Source organism: Cavia porcellus, unplaced genomic scaffold, assembly GCF_034190915.1.
Source record: "Cavia porcellus strain 051 isolate PalLab524CR breed Dunkin Hartley unplaced genomic scaffold, mCavPor4.1 scaffold_18, whole genome shotgun sequence".
In the NCBI taxonomy this organism is placed as follows: Eukaryota; Metazoa; Chordata; class Mammalia; order Rodentia; family Caviidae; genus Cavia; species Cavia porcellus.
This window is the reverse complement of record NW_026947501.1, coordinates 8,576,105-8,597,407: the sequence shown is the minus strand read 5'-3', so window position 1 is coordinate 8,597,407 and position 21,303 is coordinate 8,576,105. Positions and strand designations below refer to the sequence as shown.

The 21,303-nt window shown below is 39.4% G+C and overlaps 1 long non-coding RNA gene across 1 annotated transcript; it reads left to right on the top strand.

Annotated features, from left to right (window-relative positions):
* Nucleotides 1-1,534: 1,534 nt before the first annotated feature.
* On the top strand, nt 1,535-13,169 carry LOC134471479 (uncharacterized). Its single transcript, XR_010040925.1, has 3 exons — nt 1,535-1,800; nt 2,373-2,448; nt 12,556-13,169. It is a non-coding gene; the product is annotated as an uncharacterized LOC134471479 (long non-coding RNA).
* Nucleotides 13,170-21,303: the final 8,134 nt, after the last annotated feature.

Sequence of the window (21,303 nt, the reverse complement as noted above, 5' to 3'; positions counted from 1 at the left end):
TAGCCTATCTTGCACTTTGAGGCACTTCTGTTCTCAGTTGAGCCATGCCCCAGGAATGCTGCAGCCCTGCCCATGTATTCAGCTTTAGTGGCCCCCACCGTTGCCCTCACATGGGCCCTCACACTTACTAAAGACAAAATCACAAACAGTTACACTGACTCCAAATATACATTTAATATCCTTTACTCTCATACCACCTGAAAAAAAGATCTAATTAATACTCAAGTGATCCCCATCACTAATGCACCTCTTACTCTCAAACTTCTAGAGACAACACAACTTCCACATCAGGTAACAATCATTGTTTATAAGGGACACCAAACATCAACAGACTGTTGGAGAGAGAGGTTAGGAGACTTGCCAGGCTCATTCTGCCTACATGAAGGAGGGCTGTGTGCCCCTGAGGCCCTTTGTGACCCACCACTGACTCAACACTGATGCACAGCCATGACTTCCCCTGACTGTCCCACTTTAGCAGGGAAGGGTAAACCCTTGAGTCCTCTGGGTCCAGTCTATGAGTTCCACATGGGTAAAAATCAAGAGGACAAGACAGACTGGGCGCTGGAGCCAGTACCCAGCCTGCAGTGATCTCACTGCCACCCTTACTCAGGCACAGTGTGTGCAACAGCTACGAGTTCCCAGTCCCATGTACCATGAGAGTAGAGCTCAGCTGTTACATGGCAGGGCTCATGCACTCGAGCAGCCTGATTTGTCAGCTTAATTAGATTGACAGTCCTCTAGCATGCTAGTACAGCATCCTCCAGAGTGAATGGGGTGCATCATACATGGTCCTGGCTGGGTTTCTTTCTACCTCATCCTCTGGCTGAGTTGAGCCCCCTCACCCCTGGGTCTCTGCCTTGGAGAAAAAATTCTTTGATACAGAGCAATTTCTGGCTTGTGTTGCAAAGTGAAAATGTATGTTGTAGAGCAGCATCACGCACAGCACAGACACTAGGAGTACATAAGGGCATTGCCTCCGCATCCCATGCTCTTGAATGTTGTGGATCCCTGACTCCACATTGCAAAGCTATCCAGCAATTTCCAAAAGGAAAATGTGGCTTATTTCTGGGTAGTTATTGATTAAAGTACTGAAAACCAAAACTGATGACCTAGCTGTGTGGGACAATCATCATAGTAGTCTCAGTGAGCCACAACCACATCAGATTGAGATGGACACAGCTGGCTATACAGCAAAGCTCCATCTGTAAGAGCTCACTACAACCAGGAGCCCACCGCTGCCAAGGACCATCCCTGAGGGTGTGGCTCCTCCTCAGGATGTCCCTCTCCTAAGCTCCCTATTGTTGCATTGTTTGGGACATTCTTCTTCATCTATGTAGTCACCTAAGTAGAAGAGAGAATGTTAATCATCATGACCACTGGAAGTAGAACATCACTCATTAATAGCTTGTACCAAAGGGGTTTTGAGACCCAAATGTAATGAACAGCCAGGAGAAAGGAGTCTCCCACCTGAATGCTGCAGGGAAGCTTGTGATTGATAATTACTCAGCTCAAAGAACAGGATCACCTGGAGGTGCCTGTGTGTGAGGAACAGGTACTGGGCATGTCAGAACACTAAGAAGGCAGCACCCAAGGAAGCTGGTTGGCTACCCCAAGACGACTACAGCTAGGCGGCAGAAAAGATGGCTGAAAATGCACCACAAACCCAACTATAAGAAGGAACAGAAGAGCTGCTATTAAGAGGCATGAATGGCTGAGCTTTGCTTGAGAGCCAACACTGTAATAACGCATCTTATATTTTTTCAGAGCTATGCAGACTTTCCTCAGAGACCTAATGGTTCAGTGAGTATTTGCATTCATGGTTTTTCACATTTTATATAATCTTTACTTGGAGTTACAGTTTATATACCACTGTACAATTGGTACATTTGGTACTTGGACTTTTTTCATTTTAGATAATGCATCTGTCTTCCTGAAAGCCTCCCTTAGGGTAGTGTATACGTTATTATCAGCCTGCTGAGGTTTTCACTTGCTTTCTAGTTGATCTAGTTGTATCACTTGTAATTTGTCATTTGGTTCTATGATGTATACCTTATTCTGCTTGTGTAAATTCTGTGATTGTTTTAATTTCAATCAGCATATTTTACTTCTCAATTTGAAATGTACCTATTAGGGAAAAATATGAAAGTTTTAGGAACATAGGTCTCAAATATAAGGTATCATTAAGAATAGAACTTATTTCTGAAAGTGTTTTGATACAATTACACCTCAGACTAAAAGCCAGTCTTCCTACTAAAACATTAATGTATGAGTTTCTTTTCTGTAAAAGGCATCCACTGCTACCTTTGGTAGTTTGTGTCATGCAGTCCTATTCTTTGGTAAAGTGCTGTTTTTGTTTTTGTTTTTAATTTTAGAGACACAAATGGAAAGTAGAAGAAGATGCTTGGATCTGAACATGCTGTTGTGGAAAAATAGTTATCAGAATTCAAGGTAAATTGGGTTAGGGATCCAAAGATACATGTCAGAAACTCAGAGAGTGGGTATGAATTATATAGAAAAAGAAGGTTGCTATGCAGTGGCAATGACAAAATAAGAAATAATACAGTAGTGCCTCAGTTCAAGAATTTAATTCATTCCACAATTCCTGGGAAAATAGCCATGTTTGTGTTCATGCATAATAGATGCCTGTGATGCCAGCACTTGGGAGGCTGAGTCAGGACAATCATTCTGTGAATCCACGCCACTCTCAGCTACATAAGCAGTCCAAGGTCAGCCTGGAATACATAGCAAGTTCCAGTCTCAAAAAAACCCCCAACCAACCAATCAAACAAACAATTATCATGGTGGTAATGTTTGTTGCCCAATGGAGAGTTTGAAAACAAACAAAAATTTTTGGCAAATGCTTCTTTTGGTGAACCAAACTACTGGCAAACAAAAGTACTCATGAACCAAGATACCGCTCTATTTATTCAATTGTAATTCTGAAGACTGGCACTAATGTTAATCAGGGCCTGAAAGGAATATATAAAGCTGAAAATAATTGTTACAGTTTGGTGTGTAAATATTTAGATTTAAAAATAGAGTCAGTAAAACGTTAGGCTTCATGGTCCACCCCTATAGTCCAGCTACAGTACTCTGAAGTCTGAGGAAAGGAGGTTGCTTGAGCCTAGGAGTTGAGACCAACCTGGACAATACATTTAGGAAGAAGCCCACTCAGAAGAAGAAATGCGGCCAGGCATAGTGGTGCATGTCTGTGATCCCAGCACTCAGGAGGCTGAGGCAGGAGGATTGCTGTGATTTTAAGGCTACCATGGTAGCCTGGCTCACAAAAGAAAGATGGAGAAATAGAATAAAGGAGAAAAGGAGGGATGGAGGAAGGAAAGAAGGAAAGAATGGAGACAAAGCAACAAACTGTATTTACTAGAATGGAGCCTCCAAGCTTTTTATTTCAAGTTAGCTTAAGGTGGCCCATTCCAGCAAATCTGGGAATAATGTGTTATTTCTAATCATATTTCATGACTGAGTATGTTCAATTGTATAATGTAGCCTTCCAACTTAATTTGTTTAACTCTCATGATTATATTGAAGAACCAGAAATTTAAAGGTTAAAAACAAGATGCTGTTTCTCAGCTAGAAACAGCACTGGGCCTCGTGACTCAGTCCTAACTCAGCCCTGCAGGAAGATAAAAAAAAAAATATCTGTGGCCGTGATGTTCTCGGGATGTGCTGTGCCAGGGAACTCAGAGATAGAGCCTGCCATTACGCTAATCAGGGTTGTAAAATATGTCAGACTCAAGTCTACAGAAACCAGGTGTCTTAAAGATAAGTTGTGCAGAACAAAGACAGTTAATTAACTCTGACCCACTGGTCATCCCTTATGAACTGACCAATAGCAGATAGATAAGATGCCCACCGCTCCGCACTAACTGTAATGATTGGCTTCTGTAATAAACGCTTACACTGAAGTTTTTCCCCCTTAAAAACACCAGCCTTGCCCCAACTCAGGGTTCTCCATTTCCACCTGTTTGGAGGACCCCGTGTGCATGGAATAATAAAAACCCCTTTGTTTTTACATGAGAGCGAGGCCCTTGGAGTCTCCTTTGCGACACTGGTCTTACAATATATTATACTACTTTTTTCTTTCTTGCTTTTAAAGTGGCCCTCATGTAAAATAGATTCTCTCACTTGTTAACTATTAAGTTCCGTTTTCTTTTCTGTGCTGGTGTCTTTAAGCATTACTTGACTCTCAGATCACCAATTATTCATCAACTTTACACCAAAAAAGACACTTGTAGCAGCCATTTATTAGGTTATTCAAGATTTGAATAATGAGGTTTGAAAATTGATAAGAATCAAAATGCCTACATAGAACAATTAAATATGTGTCCTAAAAGAGGAGGGTATGTTTTGTAGGTTATTTTCCTTGTGGATCCAGATATTTTTCTTTCTGTTGCTCCATTCTGATAGTTGTTTTGGTTTTCTCCATTCCCTTCCTGTCTATATTTTAAAACATTTTGATCAAGTGTTTTGCTCTTGATGGCAGTTTAATTTGATTCTTGATCTCAGCAATAGCCATATCACTGTGTCATCTGTTTCATTGTGAAACTTTTCCTTGCTTTCTGTTTTGAAATATTTTCTGCTCTGGAATCCAGATTGTAATGTGTACTGATTTTTTGTTTATTCTTTGCTTTGTTTTTTATTAACTTATTTATTTCTTTTTTTTTATATATAAGCATGCCTGAACCTAGGGATTAAACTAGACAATGTCTGAGATTGTGTTCCTTTCTCAGTTCATGATGGCATCCCAATAGCTTCTTTGATTTCCATTCAGGATTTCACCATTCTTCTCTTCCAAAATTTGTTCATGCAAAAAAAATGTGTGTGAGCATATGCATATATATATATATATCATGAAGGGAGATGCACCAGTAAAAGCCTTCTACACTTGTGTCTCTCCACAGTTCCAAAATCTGTTGAATGCCAATAATTTAAGCTACCCCAGTTCACTGGTTTATTTCACCAGTAATCCTGGCCCACTTGCAGTCATGACTGGTGACTGCAAATTTTTTGTTCAATTTCAATCTTAATCACTAAGGTCTGTAACACTCAAATCACACCACATGCTTCAAGTGATTACATTAAGTTACGTATGTTAGAGAGTGGTAGGGGCCCTAGGGCATTGAGGGTGAACCTTTTGGTGCTTTCAGTGATGCAAACATCCCAGGCTGGGATATGTGCCATGGGTTCACCAGCACTGCCTTACAGCCCCTGAGAGTCAGTTGGTCATGAATCAGATAATGCACTGGGCACAGGGACATCAAGGCAAGGGGCCTTGGGGCATTGAGGTTGGCAGAGTGGATGGCATGGAAGATTACATTGACTGAGTGCAGGAATAGACAGGAGCTCAGTGTCTGGCCATCTCCTTGGCAAAGGCCATGAAAAGAAGCCCAGAGTGGTTCATGGGGAGTGAGTGACAGGCCCATGTGCCCTGCTGCAGACTGAACAGCCTCTCCTCTATGCCTAAAGCTCTGATTCAGTTCAGCAACTCCAGGAAGTCTGGGTTCATCTAGTCATTGCCTGGGGTAAGACAGGGTTACAGGATGAGGGACACTCCTGGGAAGAGAGATTTTTCAATACAGTGACACTTTTCCAAATAACTTTCCCCTTGTTCTCAGGGCCATGGTTTGGCTTCATACTTGGCCACTCTTGCTCTGTGAAGCACACTTGTCTTCCACCTTCCACACTTGTGACCTTGCAATCCTTTCTGTATGACACATCCAATTCTTTGTTGGGGGCACCAAGGGCTTGGAAAGGAGCATCTAAGACCTCCACCCAGTGACAAGTTTGTGTCCAGTTGTGCTGAATGACTAGGTGTTGTTTTACATACCACGAGAGCCAATTCCTTAATTTACATATGTACTATTTATTTCCATCATCTCTTTTACACACATATGCCCACAGAGGTGACAGAGACAGTATCATAGGGAGGAGGCCTTAACATAAGCTGCATATTATTTTGGCATGAAGCTCTTTAGAAAACAAAATGATCTGCCACTCATGCCGTGATTCCTTGACATTTTCCTCAGGTTAAATGGGGTAAGAATTTCCATTTCTAAGAGACCTTTGCATGAATTCCCCTTTCCCTAATTCTCCTTTCTAAGTACAATTAACTTCCCTGGCAAGAACTCAAGAGATTTTCACAAGACAACTGAGAAGTGGGCAATGGAGGCAATCAGGGAAGTGCCCTGCTTTGTGTTCTGTGCTGTATTTTTGTGCCCACAGAGCCAGCATGAGAGAAAAGAGGGCCAGGACCATCCACAGGCCTAGAACTTAAAGCTTAAAATAATAAAAATGACAAACAAGAAAAGCCTACTATTTGTGGACCAATAACCAGGTGAGGGGCATCACACAGAAACAGCCAGGGGGCCCCATGAGTCAACACAGGCAGTGACAGCTGCTCAGCCACTAGCAGGTGGGCTGGTGTTGGATGGGGTCTCCCTCCAAACCCCAGCAGTGGCTGTGTCTTCAACAAGGAAGCGGGACAGCAAGTGGCAAGATCTCTAGGTCTGGAGGCATGCTCTCACTGAGTGTTCAAGAACACCTTTGAGTGAGGCCAGCTCAGATGATGATGCAGCCCAGATTTTAGGAGGAAGATTCTTAGTCATGGCTGCATTTGATGAAAAACCTCGCTGTGTGTCAGGCTGCTGCCAGAGTTGCAGGGGCCACACATGGCTTTCCAGGATCTTGTATGTGGCAACAAAGAACTGCATGTGACACACAATGGTAAGGAAAGGGCAGCAAAGTTTAATACAGTTGAACTAGGCAGGGGTAGGCTCACATTGGCAGAAAGGAAGATAGCACAGGTGCTGAAGATGCTGGGTTTAAGAATGTAAAATATTATTCCAGGTCTAAGGTGCCTCCCATTTGGTCTTCTAGGAGTGATTGAAGGGGCTGTGTCCACTGGACTTGTCCTTTTTGTAGTTCACTTTGTTGTAGTTGGATGTATGAGGTGCAGACCATATGCATGAACTTGGGTGAGCTCCAAGTGAAGAAAGACTATTTGCCAGAGGACCTGGCTTGCAGGCATCTTATCTCTTCCTCTGGGTAGTAGGCCTCAGGTCAACATGGGAATTGGCCCTGGGGCATTGTCCATGTTCACAAGAGTGGAAGCAGTGGTCCATCAGCCCCAATTGTACTACCTACACTAAAACCACAGGTCCATGACCTCATATGACAGACACTGCTTTATCCATTCCCTATCGGGTCCTGACCTACATCCTAGATCTCCCAAATGAATGTATGGCAGAGGTTAAATTACAAAAGACAAAGTGTATGATTTTTTAGGGCTCCAGGAGGGTCAAAACCCTTTAATTAAGCCTGAGACTCTGATGGTTAAGACAAAAGCTTCTCTGGATCGGTCTACTTATATTAGGACCCGGAACAAAAGGCAGAGAAACTGAGCAAAGCACAGGCAATGAGCAGGACCTTGGGAGTCACTTCAAGGATGTCTCCAAGTAATGAATCAAGTCAGTTTAGTAGCACTGTCTTATCATGAAGACCTGGTAGAAGGGAGACTGTAGGAGTAATTTTTGCAGCTGCAGTGTCTACCTGGTTAATTGGGGTTGGAGCCAAGGTGTCCTCAGCTGTGGCCTTATTTTGGCCTTTGAGGTATCTCTGGCCTCACAGGCCACTACAGACCTCAGCCAGGACTAGTGATTCATAGAGGTTCACTTACTATGAATCAGCTCCTGTTACCAAGCAAGGGGCCTGGGCCTAGGACAGACTCACAGACAAACATTGAAAGCCAATTAGTGAAATTTAAATCCTGCTCAGAGCCACCTCATAGTAGTCTCTATAATTCCCCAAGTGTCAGAAGTGATTAAAGAGCAAAATTAGGCCAGGCATAGTAACATATGCATGTAGCCCCAGTACTCAGGAAGGCTGAGGCAAGAGGACTGTCACATCAGAACTCATACAAAGCAATTTAGAAACTTAGTGAGACCTTGTCACAAAATAAAAAAATAAAAGAACAGGGAATATAGCTCAGTGTGAGGCCTTGGATTGAATTCCTAGTGCCCCCTCTCCACTAAAAGAAGCCTAATTAAATGACCCAATGGGAGGGGATAAACTGGCCCAGCTCCACAGTACAGGTCGAGGGCACTGCACACCAGGTCAGACTGTTGGTGTCTCTAAGGGGGCACTGCAGAGCAGTCTCTACCCCAGGGCTGCACTATGGAGACTCAGAGAGAACAGCGGTTGAATGACAGCAGGAGACAACAATTCATTCTTCACTTAGCCAGCAGCTTTGAGCCTTGGTGTTTTGCTTACAAGGAGTTCAAAGATAATCTCCATCAGGTTAAGGTTTCTGATTCAACATTTTCCTGAAGTGGCTCTGCAGCTTTGCCTCTGTGACTCCCTTGGAAGTGATAAAGATAAGTAGCAGAGAGACTTCTGTTGTGGCCAACCAAGTAAGCCACTTTGAACTTAGAGATGCTGGGCATGGTGGTTCATTCCTATAGTACTAGCACTTAGGAGGTGGAGGCAGGAGGATGCCTGTGGGTTTGAGGCCAGCCTGGGCTACATGGGGAGTTCCAGATCATCCTGAACTACATAACAAAACCCTGCATCAAATAAATAAATAAATAAATAAATAAATAAATAAGGAACCAGAGGTTCAGTGCCTCTAGCTTTGCCCTTCCTCAAGAATAATTTATTCATTTCTGGTCTTTTATGGCTCTGCGTAAATTTAGGGGTTTCTTTCCATATGGAAAAACCATTGGGGTTTTCTTTATTTCTTTCCTTTCCTTTCTTTTCCTCTTCCCTTTTTCTCTCTCTTCAATGGTGGGGACTGCCCCTAGGCTCTTGCTCATGTAAGGCAAGTGCTATACCCTGAGTGTCTCTGGTCTGACTTGTCCTGTCTTACACAGGGTTCTGCTAACATGGCTGGGATGGCCTCAGGCTGAGCTGGGATCCTAGACTCACTACTGCACTCAGTCTAGTCACTGGGATTTCAACAGGGTTCATGCTGAATGTGCAGATTGCTTTGGTAGAATATGCAACAGACCAAATGTTTGTGTTTTCCTTAAATGTAGATGTTGAAAGCCAGTATCCAGTATGTTGCTATTTTGATGTGAGACAGTTAAGGAATGATGTCCCTCTCCATCCTTCTAGGAGGTGAGGTCACAGCACAAAAACGGTCCCTGTGAGCCAGGAAGCAGTCCCTCCTTAGATCCCAAGCCTGCTGTTCGTGGTGACCTGGATTTCTGGCCCCCAGGATGTCTGTTGTACATCATCCACTCACTCCATCTGCAGTGGTCTCTGTTGGCATTGCTAGTTGACCAAGTGCTATACATGTATGGTATGGTTCCTGGACTTTCTAGTCTGTTTCACTTATCCATTCTTCTGCTTTACTCTCATCATGACTGTAGCTTAGTAACTGTTGTAACCCCCCCCCCAAAAAAACACAAGGCCCCATGATGAAAAATGGGGCAAGATGACATCTTTTTTTTTAAAGAAGCACTTTTATTTTAGCTGGCCCAGCAACACAGTGCAGATGGAATTTGCAAAGCTGTGCAACTGAGCTAGAATTTTGACTGATTTTTATAGTTAATTTATGATTAGCTCATTGATCATTAAGTACATAGTGATGAGAAACAGAAACAAGGTGGGCTTTTGTTCCCCTTTGTTTGAGGTCAGAGGCATTTTACAGTGAGTGGTTAGCCAATTCATAGCCCTTGTTCTGCAAACTCCAGGAATATTTGTCTCTCATAAAGGGAACAATGGTTGACACAGGATCATTTGTCTCTTACAAAGGGAACAAAGGTTGACACAGCAAACAGGTTACTGGGGTAGTGGGGGGGAATGGATGCATACAGAACAGCATGAAGAGGTGGTCAGTTAATCTATAACTGTGATTGGTGCTTGGTTACTAGAGAACTGAGCTCAGCAGAGAATGACAATACTGTTAATAACTATCCTTTTAAGTAACTATTTTTGTTAATAACTATCTTTCAATTAACTATTTAAGTTTTCTGCATCTTAGTATGAAAGCATATTTTGAAACATATTAAAGACATGCATCAAATGCCCTCAGCTAAGGTACTCAACAGGACAAAGCTTATCATGTGTAGCTTTCTATGGTAAGGCACTTCCTTCTGTGCTAGCTGTTGAACATTTTGTTGTGAAAGGGTGTTACATTTTGCCCAATGTCTTTTCATCTTCTATTGAAGATAATCATGTGATTTTTTTTGCATTCTTCATTCTATTAATCTGGTGCTTTGCAATCACTGATTTTGTAAGTTGAAATATGTTTGCATTCAGTCCATAAACTTCATCTGATTATGGTGCATGATCCTTCAATGTGCTATTGAATTTGGTTTATTAGCATTTCATTGACATCTTTTGCATATTTGTATTTATCAGGAATACTGGTCTGAGGTCTGCTTCTGATATCTTTTTAGCTTTGATGTCAAGGTAATGCTGACCATGTAAGATGAAATGCAGTGTTCCTCTTCAAATCCTTGTAACAACTTGAGAAGAACACAAATTCTTTAAATGCTGGAAAGGCCAGGTGTGGTAGTGCATGACTAATTACAGCACTCAGGAGGCTGAGACAGGAGGATCATTGCAAGTTTGAGACCAGCCTGTGCTACAAAGTGAGCTCAAGGCCAACCTGAACTGCATAGTAAGACCTGTCTCAAAAAGATCAAATAAATAAATGCTGAGAGAATTGTCCAAGGAAGCCATTTGGTTCAGGCTTTTTTTTGAGAGATTTTAGAGGACTGATTTAGTTTCTACATCACATACAGTTCTGTAGGCTTCCTGTTTTCTCATGATTCAATGTTGGAGGATGGGCTTTTTCTGAGAATTTATCCATTTCTTCTAGGCCTATGACTTGTTGGTATTCACCAGTTTAAAGTAACCTGATGATCATTTTGATTTCTGTACAGCAGTTGTAATGTTCATTACTGATTTTACCAGTTTGCCTTTTCTTCTTCTCTCTTATATTTAATCCTCTTATATTTAATCTAGCTAAAAGCTGTTCGATTTTGGTAATATTTTCAAAGAAAACCTCAACTGTGTCAAGTTTTTTTTCTTTTTCTTTTTCTTTTTTTGGCTTTTTCCTTTTTATTGGTACCGGGGATCAAACTCATGACTGCCTGCTTTCAAGGCAGGCGCTTATGCCGCTGAGCTAAATCCCCAGCCCCTGTTTTTTTTTTTTTTTTTTTTCCAGTTTTCTATTTCTTTTCCTTCTGTTCTAACCTTTAGTATTTCCTTCCCTCCACTAACTCTGTCCTTACTTTACACCTTTTTTCCCTCGTTCTCCTTTTCTTTCTCTTCCTTTTCTTCCTTTTTCTTTTTCCTTTGTTTTCCTTCCTCCTCCCCTCTTTCTTTTCTCTTTCCCTTGAGGTACAAAGTTAGGTTGTTTATTTGAGCTGTTTTTATTTGTTCATTTGTCTTTTATTTTTGATACAGGGTCTCATTCTGCAGTTCAGGCTGGCCTTGAGCTCACTAAGTAGCCCCGGTTGGCCTTCAACTTCCAGTGATCCTCCTGCCTTTTCCTCCTGATTACAGGCATGCACCACCATGACTGGCTTGAGGCTTTTGTTTTTTTCCTTTTTAATATAGAAGTTTATCACAAACTTTCCTCCTATTATTAATTCCGCTATATTCTATGTTTCTGTGAATTGTGGTTTTACTTTTGTTTGTCTCAGTTATTTTCTGATTTTCTTCTTAACTTTTCTAGGACCTAATGGCTGTTGTTCAAGAGTCTGTTCTTTAATTTCCACATATTTGTGACTCTTATGGCTTGTACTTAGATGTCTCAAAAGAGCCTCATGCAGTCATATGTGGGGATTTTCAGAAGTGGCTGTATCTATGTTGTGTGAAGCTGGGATTAAGGGTACCCCATCCTGGGTGTAAGTTTTTCCCACCCTAAGGTCAAGTAGCCTGGATCTGCTATGGCTTTCTGCTTACTGTTCTGCTTCCTCCTGCCCGCCATGGACTGTTTCTCCTCTATGACACTCCTCTACTGTGCCTCCCTGAATTGGAGCCAGCCAATTATGGACTGAAACAGATATGAACTTTGAACTGAAACAAACCTTACTTTCTTTCACTTTGGGGTGCTGGGTATTTTGTCTTAGCAACAAGAAAAATAACAAAGGTAGTGAATTTTCCAGTTTTCCTTCTTCGTTTGATTTCTAGTTTCATTCTAGTATGGCCCAGAGAAGAAATTTGGTATGATGTTAGTGTTTAAATGTAATACAACTTGTTTTGTGACCTAACATGAGATCCTCCCTGAAGAAGTTTCATATGCACTTGAGAAGAATTTGTATTCCACAACTGTTTTGTGGAATGTTTTGTATATTTCTATTAGGTATGTTTTGTCTAGAGTGTTCCTGAAGTCTTCCATTTTGTTACTTGTCTTCTGTTTGAATGTTCTATCCTTCATTTAAAGTAGAACTTAATTGGAAGTTGCCTACTGTAATTGTGTTCCTATTTGTCCCTGCCTTTAGGTGCTCTGAGGTTAGTGCATGTATGTTTATTGATTGCTAGATCAATCTTTTTATCATTATATAATATCCTTGTATTTTTCAGCTTTCCTGTTGCTGGACAAAATGCCCATGAATTACAAGTTAAAGGAGATGTTTGTGTGCCTCATGCTTTCAGAAGTTTCAGTCCACATTTGACTGGCACCAAGACCTGAGTTTCATGGTGGAGATGTGAAGCTGTTTGCTTTGTGGTATCCAGGAAGCAGAATGCAGGGGAAGAGCACCAGAGAGTGTACCTGCAGGGGCAGCCCCCAGTGCCCATCTACAAAGGCCCCTCCTGTCTAATACAGCATATCAACTGGCAACCACCAGGGATTAAGCCACTGATGAGTAGAGCACCCCATGATTCAGGTACCTCTCCAGGTGTCTTTCACTCCAATCCAGTTGATGACCAAGATTAACTGAACTAAGTATACCCTTGTGAACTTGACACCTCAATCACATCTCCTTAAATCATATTGAATCTCCAAATAAAGAGTTCACAATTATGCTTTACATGATATTCCTATTATGCATCAAACTGAGAGTGCAATAATCACTTCCCAAAAACTTAGTAATATGGTCATCTGTCTTACACACCTAAACACACTTGCAGTTGTATCCTTTAGATCACTTTCTTTTCCTCTCTTTTTTATAATAACATTTACACATTTTGTGTTTTATTACTCCCACAGTTCTTATTACTTATTTTTGGAAGAGAATAAAACCAAATGTGACAAAACAAAGCAGTCAGTCAAAACAAACGATGGACATAGTACATGATGTAAAAATAGAATACAAGGTAATCAACAATGGTTATCATAATGCCTCTTGCTACCTTAAAAGGAAATTGCCTTATATCATTGGGTATGATAAAATTGAACAAAACAGTATAGAACAAAACCAATAAAACCTAAACATTGGAGACATTACTGAAATTCAAAAGAAGATAATAGTCAAACCAGAATGGGCATCATAGTGAATCTTATTGCCTTCAAAGTAGTTGCTTATACCCTCAAAACTGATACTATCAAACAGAACAGAATAGAGTAAAATCAGTCAAAACAAGATGATGAGAGCAATACAGGGCTTCAAATTGAGTTAATAGGAAATCAAAAAAGTTACTATAATATATTTTGCTAATTTTTAAAAATATTTTCCCTTAATTAAAAAAACTAATAATAAAAAAATAAATTTTTAAAAAGGGGGAGATTGAGATAAAAGAGGACATAAACATAACAATACAGGTCAGGACAGAACAATTTAAGCAACATAGTGTTTCCCCATAAGATAACCCATAATAATAGTAGTAACCATAGTGTCTCTTTCCTTGAAATATTTGAGTATAACTTCGTATACTATAGCATCTAACATATCAAGACAGTTTGAAACCATTCAAGAGGATGAAAGTATTACAGGGTATTTAGAACCAGCAAAAAGAAAACAAAAATGGTTTCTATGTTATCTTTTTGCCTATAAAAATTTTGTTTATACTATCACATATAATAAAATCCAAAAAGATACAACATGATAAAAGCAATGGAGGCAGAAGAACAAGGGTTTGATGGGGACTTCAAAACAAGATGATATTAAATCAAAACTAGCTATTATGATGTCTTCTTTTCCTCAAAATAGCTGTTCATATCATCACAGACAATAATATCAAACAGCCCAGAATAAAACTATTCCAATTGATGAATGAAAACTTTATAAGGCTTCAAAGCCATTAATGGGGAATCATGATTACCACATACTTTTATGTATTTGTATCATTTCTTACACTAGGGAAACAATTCATTGTTCATACATGTGAGTTTGCTTCATTTCACTTATGAGTATGGTCTCAAGCTGTGTCCATTTATTTATAAATATCTCAATGTGATCCTTCTTTATAGCTGAGTAGTACTCAATTGTATAAAAATACTGCAACATTTTTATAAATTCCTCAGTTAATGGACACTTAGGTTGTTTCCAAAACATGGCTATTACAAATTGTGCTGCTATAAAGATGGGTGCACGTATATCACTGTGGTGTGATGTTTTCAGTTCTTCTGGGAATATGCCTAGAAGTGGAATAGCTGGAACAAATGGGACTTCCAATTCCAGCTTTTTGAGAAATCTCCAGACTGACCTCCACAAAAGTTGTACCAGTCTACACTCCCACCAACAGTGCAGGAGATTTCCTTTTTCCCCACATCCTCCAGCCTTTGCTATTTGTGGTTTTCTTGATTCTGGCCATTCTTTCATGAGTGAGATGGAATCTCAGTGTGGTTTTAATTTACATTTCTCTAATGACTAATGATGATGAATGTTTTTTCATGTATTTATTTGTCATTTGTATTTCTTAATCTGAGGAGTGTATATTTATCTTGGATGATCATTGTTGGATTGGATCTTTGAATTTTGGGGGTCTGATTTTTTAAATTCTCTATATGTTTTAGACAGAAGTCTTTTGTCTGAGAGAGAATTCACTAAGATTTTTTCCCAGTTTGTGGTTTTTTTTTTTTTTTTACTATGCTGGAGATTTCTTTTGACATGCAGAAACTTTTTAATAAGAAATGATCCCAGTTATTGATTCTGCACTTTGAGTCATATTCATGAATTCTCTACATACCCCATGTCTTCAAGATTTTTACCCAATTTGTCTTCCAATAGATTTAGTGTTTCTGTTTTAATATTCAGATCAAAGGATCCATTTAGATTTTAATTTAGTACATGGTGATAGGCATGGGTCTAGTTTTACTTTTCGGTATATGGAGAGCCAATTTTTCCAACACCATTTATTAAAGAGACTGTCATTCTTCCAGTGAACATGTTTAGTCCCTTTATCCAAGATAAGTGGGTCGAGTGTGTTAGTAGCTGTGTTTGTATCTTCTAATCTGTTCCTTTCATCTTTGGCTGTGTTTTTATTCCATTACCATGTTGATTTTATTACACTTGGTTTGTAGTATAACTTCAAGTCTGGGATTGTGATGCCTCCTGCCTTGCCTTTGCTGCTTAGAAATGTATTTGCTATTCTAGGTCTCTTCTCACTCCTGATGTATTTTAGGAGTGATTTCTCTAGATCTATGAGGTATGTTAATGGTATTTTTATAAGAATTGCATTGAATCTTTATTACAGTTTTGGCATAATGGCCATTTTTCACAATATTTATTCTTCCTATCCATGGGCAAGTGATGTCTTTCCATTTTCTGAGATCATCTTCTATTTCTTTTTTCATTGTATTATAATTTTCCTTACATAGGTTTTTTTCTTCTTTTCTGAGAAGATTCCTAAATATTTCATTTTTTTTGGATGCTAGTGTGAAGGGTGTAGATTCTCTTATTTCTCTCTCTGTGATATTTTTTTTACTGTATAAGCATGCCATTGATATTTGAGTATGGATTTTGTATCCAGCTAAATTGCTGAATTTATTTATTATATTTAGGAGACTTTCAATGGAGTTTTGGGGGTCTTCTTGGTGGACTATCATGTCATCTGCAAATAATGATAATTTAGCTTCCTCTTTTCTTATCTTTAAATCTTGTATTTCTCTCTCTTGTCTAATTGATCTGGCTAGTATTTCCAGTACTATGCCGAATAGTAACAGTGATAAGGGACATCCTTCTAATGTGCCTGATTTTAAGGTAAAGGCCATTTAATATGAAGCTGGCTGTTGGTTTGTCATACATTGCCTTTATCATATTGAGGTAAGGACTACCTATTCCAATTTTCTGTAAGATTCTTATCATGAATGAATGTTGAACCTTATCAAAAGCTTTTTCTACATGTGAAGAAATGATTGTGATTCTCACTTTTGGCTTTATTGATATGATGGATTACATTTATTGAGATAATGTATGTTTAACTATCCCTGCATGCCTGGGATGAATCTCACTTGGTCATGGTGTATAATCTTCTTGATGATTTGCTGTATCCTATTTGCCAATATTTTATTGAGGATTTTTGCATCTGTGTTCATTAGGGAAATTGGCCTGTAGTTCTCTTTTCTAGTTGGGTCTTTGTCAGGTTTTGGTACTAGAGTAATATTTACTTCCAGGAATGACTTAGGAAGGATTGCTTCCATTTCAAGTTCATTGAAGAGTTTGAGGAATATCAGCACAAAGGCTTCTTTGTATTTGTTATAGAATTCCACAGTGAATACATTTGGGCCTGGACTCTTCTTTGTAGGTAAGGACTTAATTACATTTTCAATTTCATAATAGAAATTGGGTATTCAGCAGTTTTACATCTTCTTGCCCTAGCTTTGGCACTTCATATGTTTGTAGGAATCTATTTCTTCTGTGTTATCAATCTTATGAGAGTAGAAGTTTTCAAAATAGGTGTTGATGACTCTGTGTCTTTCTTCATAGTTTGTAGTGATTTTGCCTTTTTCATTCCTTATTGGAAGAATTTGAGCTTTTTCTTCCCTTTTTAAAATAAGGTTGGTAGGAGCTTATCAATTTTATTTATTCTTTCAAGGAGCCAACTGTTTGATTCATTGATTCTTTGGACTGTTTTTAGTCTCTATTGCATTAATTTCTGTTCTGATTTTTATAATTTCTGCCCATCTTTTGGCTTTTGGCTTGACTTGCTATTCTTTTTCTAGATGTTTGAGGTGTAGCATCAGGTCATTTATTTGTATTCATTCTGTTTTCCTGATGTGGGAACTCAGAGCAATAAATTTTCCTCTGAGGACAGCTTTCATTGCATCCCACAGATTCCGCTGTTATATCTGTATTTTCTTTTGCTTGTAGGTATTGTTTAATTTCTTGTTTAATTTTGCCTGTGACCCACTGATTGATCATGAGCATATTATTCAATTTCCATGTCTTTGTGTGGTTTTTGAAGTTCTCTTATCATTAATTTCTGGTTTTATGGCACTATAATATAATAACATGCATGGGATAATTTCAAATCTTTTGCATTTATTTAAATATGTTCCGTGGGCTAGTATATGGTCTATTTTAGGGAATGTCCCATGTACTGCTGACAAGAATGTGTATTCTGATGTTGTTGGATGGAACACTGTATATGTCTATCAAGTCCATTTGTTCACAGGTGTGATTCAGTTTTGTTATTTCTTTGCAGATTTCCTACCTGGTTGATCTGTCCCTTTGTGTCAGTGGTGTGTTAAGGTCTCCTGTTATAATTGTTTTATTGCTTATTTAATCACTTCTATTAATACGTGCTTTGTAAACTGTGTGCTGTGGAATTTGGTGTATACATGTTTAAGATTGTTATCTCTTCCTCTTGAAGTTTTCCCCTAACTAGTGTGTAGTGACCTTTTTTATCTCTTAGGATCATTCTTGGTTTGAAGTTCACATTGTCTGCAAACAGATTAGTTACCTCTGCTTTTTTGGGGGGAGGTGGGAGTTACTGTTGCATGGAGTATTATTTTCCATCCTTTGACTTGCAGTCTGTGATTTTCCTTTTGTGTTAAATGGGTTTCTTGTAGACAGCATAAAGTTAAATGTTGTTTCTTGATCCATTCTGCCAGTCTGTTTCTTTTAATTGGTAAATTGAGACCATTCACATTAATGGTTATAACTTATATATTGGTTTATTGTTGACATGTTATCTTGCTGCTGTTGTATCTTTATCTTTCCTTTCTGTTTAATTTTCTCCTTTGCTTAGTGGATTTTTCCTAAGTGTATCTAAACTATCTTTCAGTATTCTTTGCAGAGTTGGCTTGGTGATCATGAAGTTCTTAAGCTGCTCTTTATCATGGAAATATCTTATTTCTCTATTTTTAAGGACATTTTTTCAGGGTACATTAGTCTAGGTTGGAAATCATTTTCCTTTAAGATCTGAAATGATTTGCTCTTCTTGACTTTATTGTTTGTGTCAAGAAGTGTGCTGTGATTTTGATAGGTTTTCCATTATGGGTGATCTGTCTTTTCTCTCTGACAGCTTTTAATATTGTATTTTTATGTTGGATTTCTAGGATGGTGATTGTTATATATCTGGGTGTAGTTGTATTTTGCTTATGTATATTTGGAGTTCTATATGCTTCACTGATCCTGATTTCAGTTTCCATTCTCATGTTTGGGCTATTACTTCTGTAAATAGCCTCTTGATATCATTGTGTTGCCCTCTTATTTTCCATTTATTCCTATCAATCTTATGTTGTTTTATTTGAATTATCTTGTAGCTGTTAACTTGTTATTTCCTGATGAGTCCTTGTTATTTTTGAAAGATCATTCATTTCCTTCTCACTAGCTGCAATCTTGTCCTTGAGGTCTAAAATTCTATCTTCACTTTTGTGGAGGCAGATTTGACATGTTCAATGGAATTTTAAAATTCCTGTATATATGTTTGAATCTGCTTCATGTATTCTGTTTGTTTCTTATATTGTTCATCCAGGGATTCTATCTTTGTGTTGTATTCCTCTAATTTTTAAATTGTGTCTTCTTTATATATGTTCAGCATTTCTTTCATTACTTTTATCATTTCTTGTTTGACCTGGGAGATTATTTCTAGTTTGAATTTCTTTAAAGCTTCCCAGAGTTGCTTATTTATTTTAGTTGCTATGATTTCAGGTATTTCAGGTGTATTTTATATATTTTCTTCTATGTTCATGGCTCCCAGGCTTTCTTGGAATGAGCTGGATGTTTGAGATTGCATGTTGGTCTTTTGTTTTGTCATTTTCCTATATATCTGTTTTCAAATGATGTTCCAAGGCTTCCCCTGGGCATGTTGGACATTGTCTCCTATGCCCTGGGCTCCTGGAAATGAATGGTGGTTGCTAAGCATGATCCTGTCAGGCCCACAGGAACTCCTGTGCCACTTCCAGGAAGCTGGGTGGGCACCTAACCACTACGGATGAAGGTTCAAAGCTCTCCCTGGGCTAGAACCAATGTTATGGAACTTACTTCATGTGTCCTCAACTCCCCTGATTGAATAAGGTGGCTGGGTGTAATCTAATCTTGCCACAAACCCTCCCTGTCCTAGTCTGTTGTGACTGTAAGGTGAGTGAGTCCTTGACCATTGGGAGTGATGATGTTAAACTCTCCCAGGGCTCAGGATGATGTTCAGGAACTCAGCTTTTGTGGTGGCAGTGCAGTTCCTCCTCCAATGGCAGCACAGTTCCCCACATGAAGAGAAGGTCACTGGGTGTTTCCCAGGCAGGCTGGATATCTTCATAGTCCAGTCTAGTGTGGCTGCAAGCTGAGTGGGTTCTTGACCACTGGGGGTGATGATCTTAAACTCTCCCAGGGCTTAGGATGGTGTACAGGAATTCACCTCTTCCAGCAACACAGTTCCCTCCTCCAGCAGCAGCTTATTTCCCTGGATTCATTGAAATTGTTTTATTCTATTTTGTTTGATTTTATTATGTGTGATGGTATGAATAGCTATTTTGAAGAAAAGAAGACATTATGACAGCCATTGCTGATTTAATATCATGTTATTTATCTCTAAGTTATATCTTATTGGATTTTAATATGTGTGATAGTATAAACAAATCTTTTATTGTAAAGGAGATGATATTGTTGTACTCTAAGAAAATAGCTTCATTATACATGTATTATAGCAAACCGGCAATGTGGCTTACTAAATGTGTTTTTTTTATCCTTTTTCCCTAACTGATATGTTAAGTGACCTAATTGATATGTTGAGCGCTACTCTCCTCTGTAAAGAATTGCAAGAATCTCACCTAACTGATATGTTAACCATTGTTGCCCTCTCCAAACTACAGAAGTTGTGCTAAAACAAGCTAACAAGGGTTGTTAATCACTGTTAGGCACCTCTATTCTCCGCTAAAGAGCTAAAGAAAACTAGAAGGGCCCATTAATTTACACTTGTTTAAAGTAACCTGCTTGTGTGCAGAGAGATTTGTGTATGAGTTTAACCTTTACCTGACCTTGACACATAACCGCCGTTTTCTGTTCTGTATGGCACCTTATTGCTTCCCTCTCCCCTCACCTATCTATCTAGGCCATAAAGAATTTGGGTTTCTGGTGACCTCTTCCCGACGCGGTGATGATCTGTCATAAAATGAGCCTGCCCCAATTTTAAGAACTGTTTAGCTTCAAAGAAATTACTGGGAAATACTATAGCCCAAACCCCAATTGGTGCTTTCCTTTTGTTCTGTATGCATCAAATGAGTTAGATATCAGATCTTTGTAAAACTTAAGTTTCAGCTTCTTGTAACTCTTGACCCCTTCACACTCACTAGCGAAAACGAGCTGTCCTGGGATAATTAACTTCTCCACTTTCTTCTCCAAATATTGCTGCAGATGTGCCACTCCGAGATAATGTCAGTCTGCAGGATGGGAGTAATTTGAGAAACACCAGAAACTCCCGAGATTGTCAGAGCTAAGTGGACAGCAATTCAGTTTCCAGACTCAGGTCAACAAGTTTGATGGCTCTGCAGGTTTCTTTGTTTCTCCCCCCCCTTTTCCTCCAGCCTCTTTTTAAAGTCCTCCCTTCAGTCTCTGGGACACAGTCTCCAAATTGGCTCCCGGAGACTGGTTGCCAGGCCTGGAAATAAAGCCTTTGCCACCTAAATTTTCGTTCTCTTACTTCCTTGGATTTTATACCAGGGCCCAAGTTATAACATTTGGGGGCTCTCCCTGGATGGAAGCAAGACCCCAGACTCATTTCTGAACATTTGAAAGTAAGTGCTCTGGAGGGTTTGTTTGGGCCGCGGTCAATTTGTAATTTTGAGGGGATGCCCTCAATTTGGGAGCGGGAACCACCCGAGGACAGAGTCAGTTGGTTTGTGGGACAAATTCTGTCCATTTGTGACTCTGCCTCGGGTGGGGAAGTGCTCTGTTTGGAAGGGGACGCCCTTAATTTGGGGAGTGAAACCTCCCGAGGACAGAGTCAATT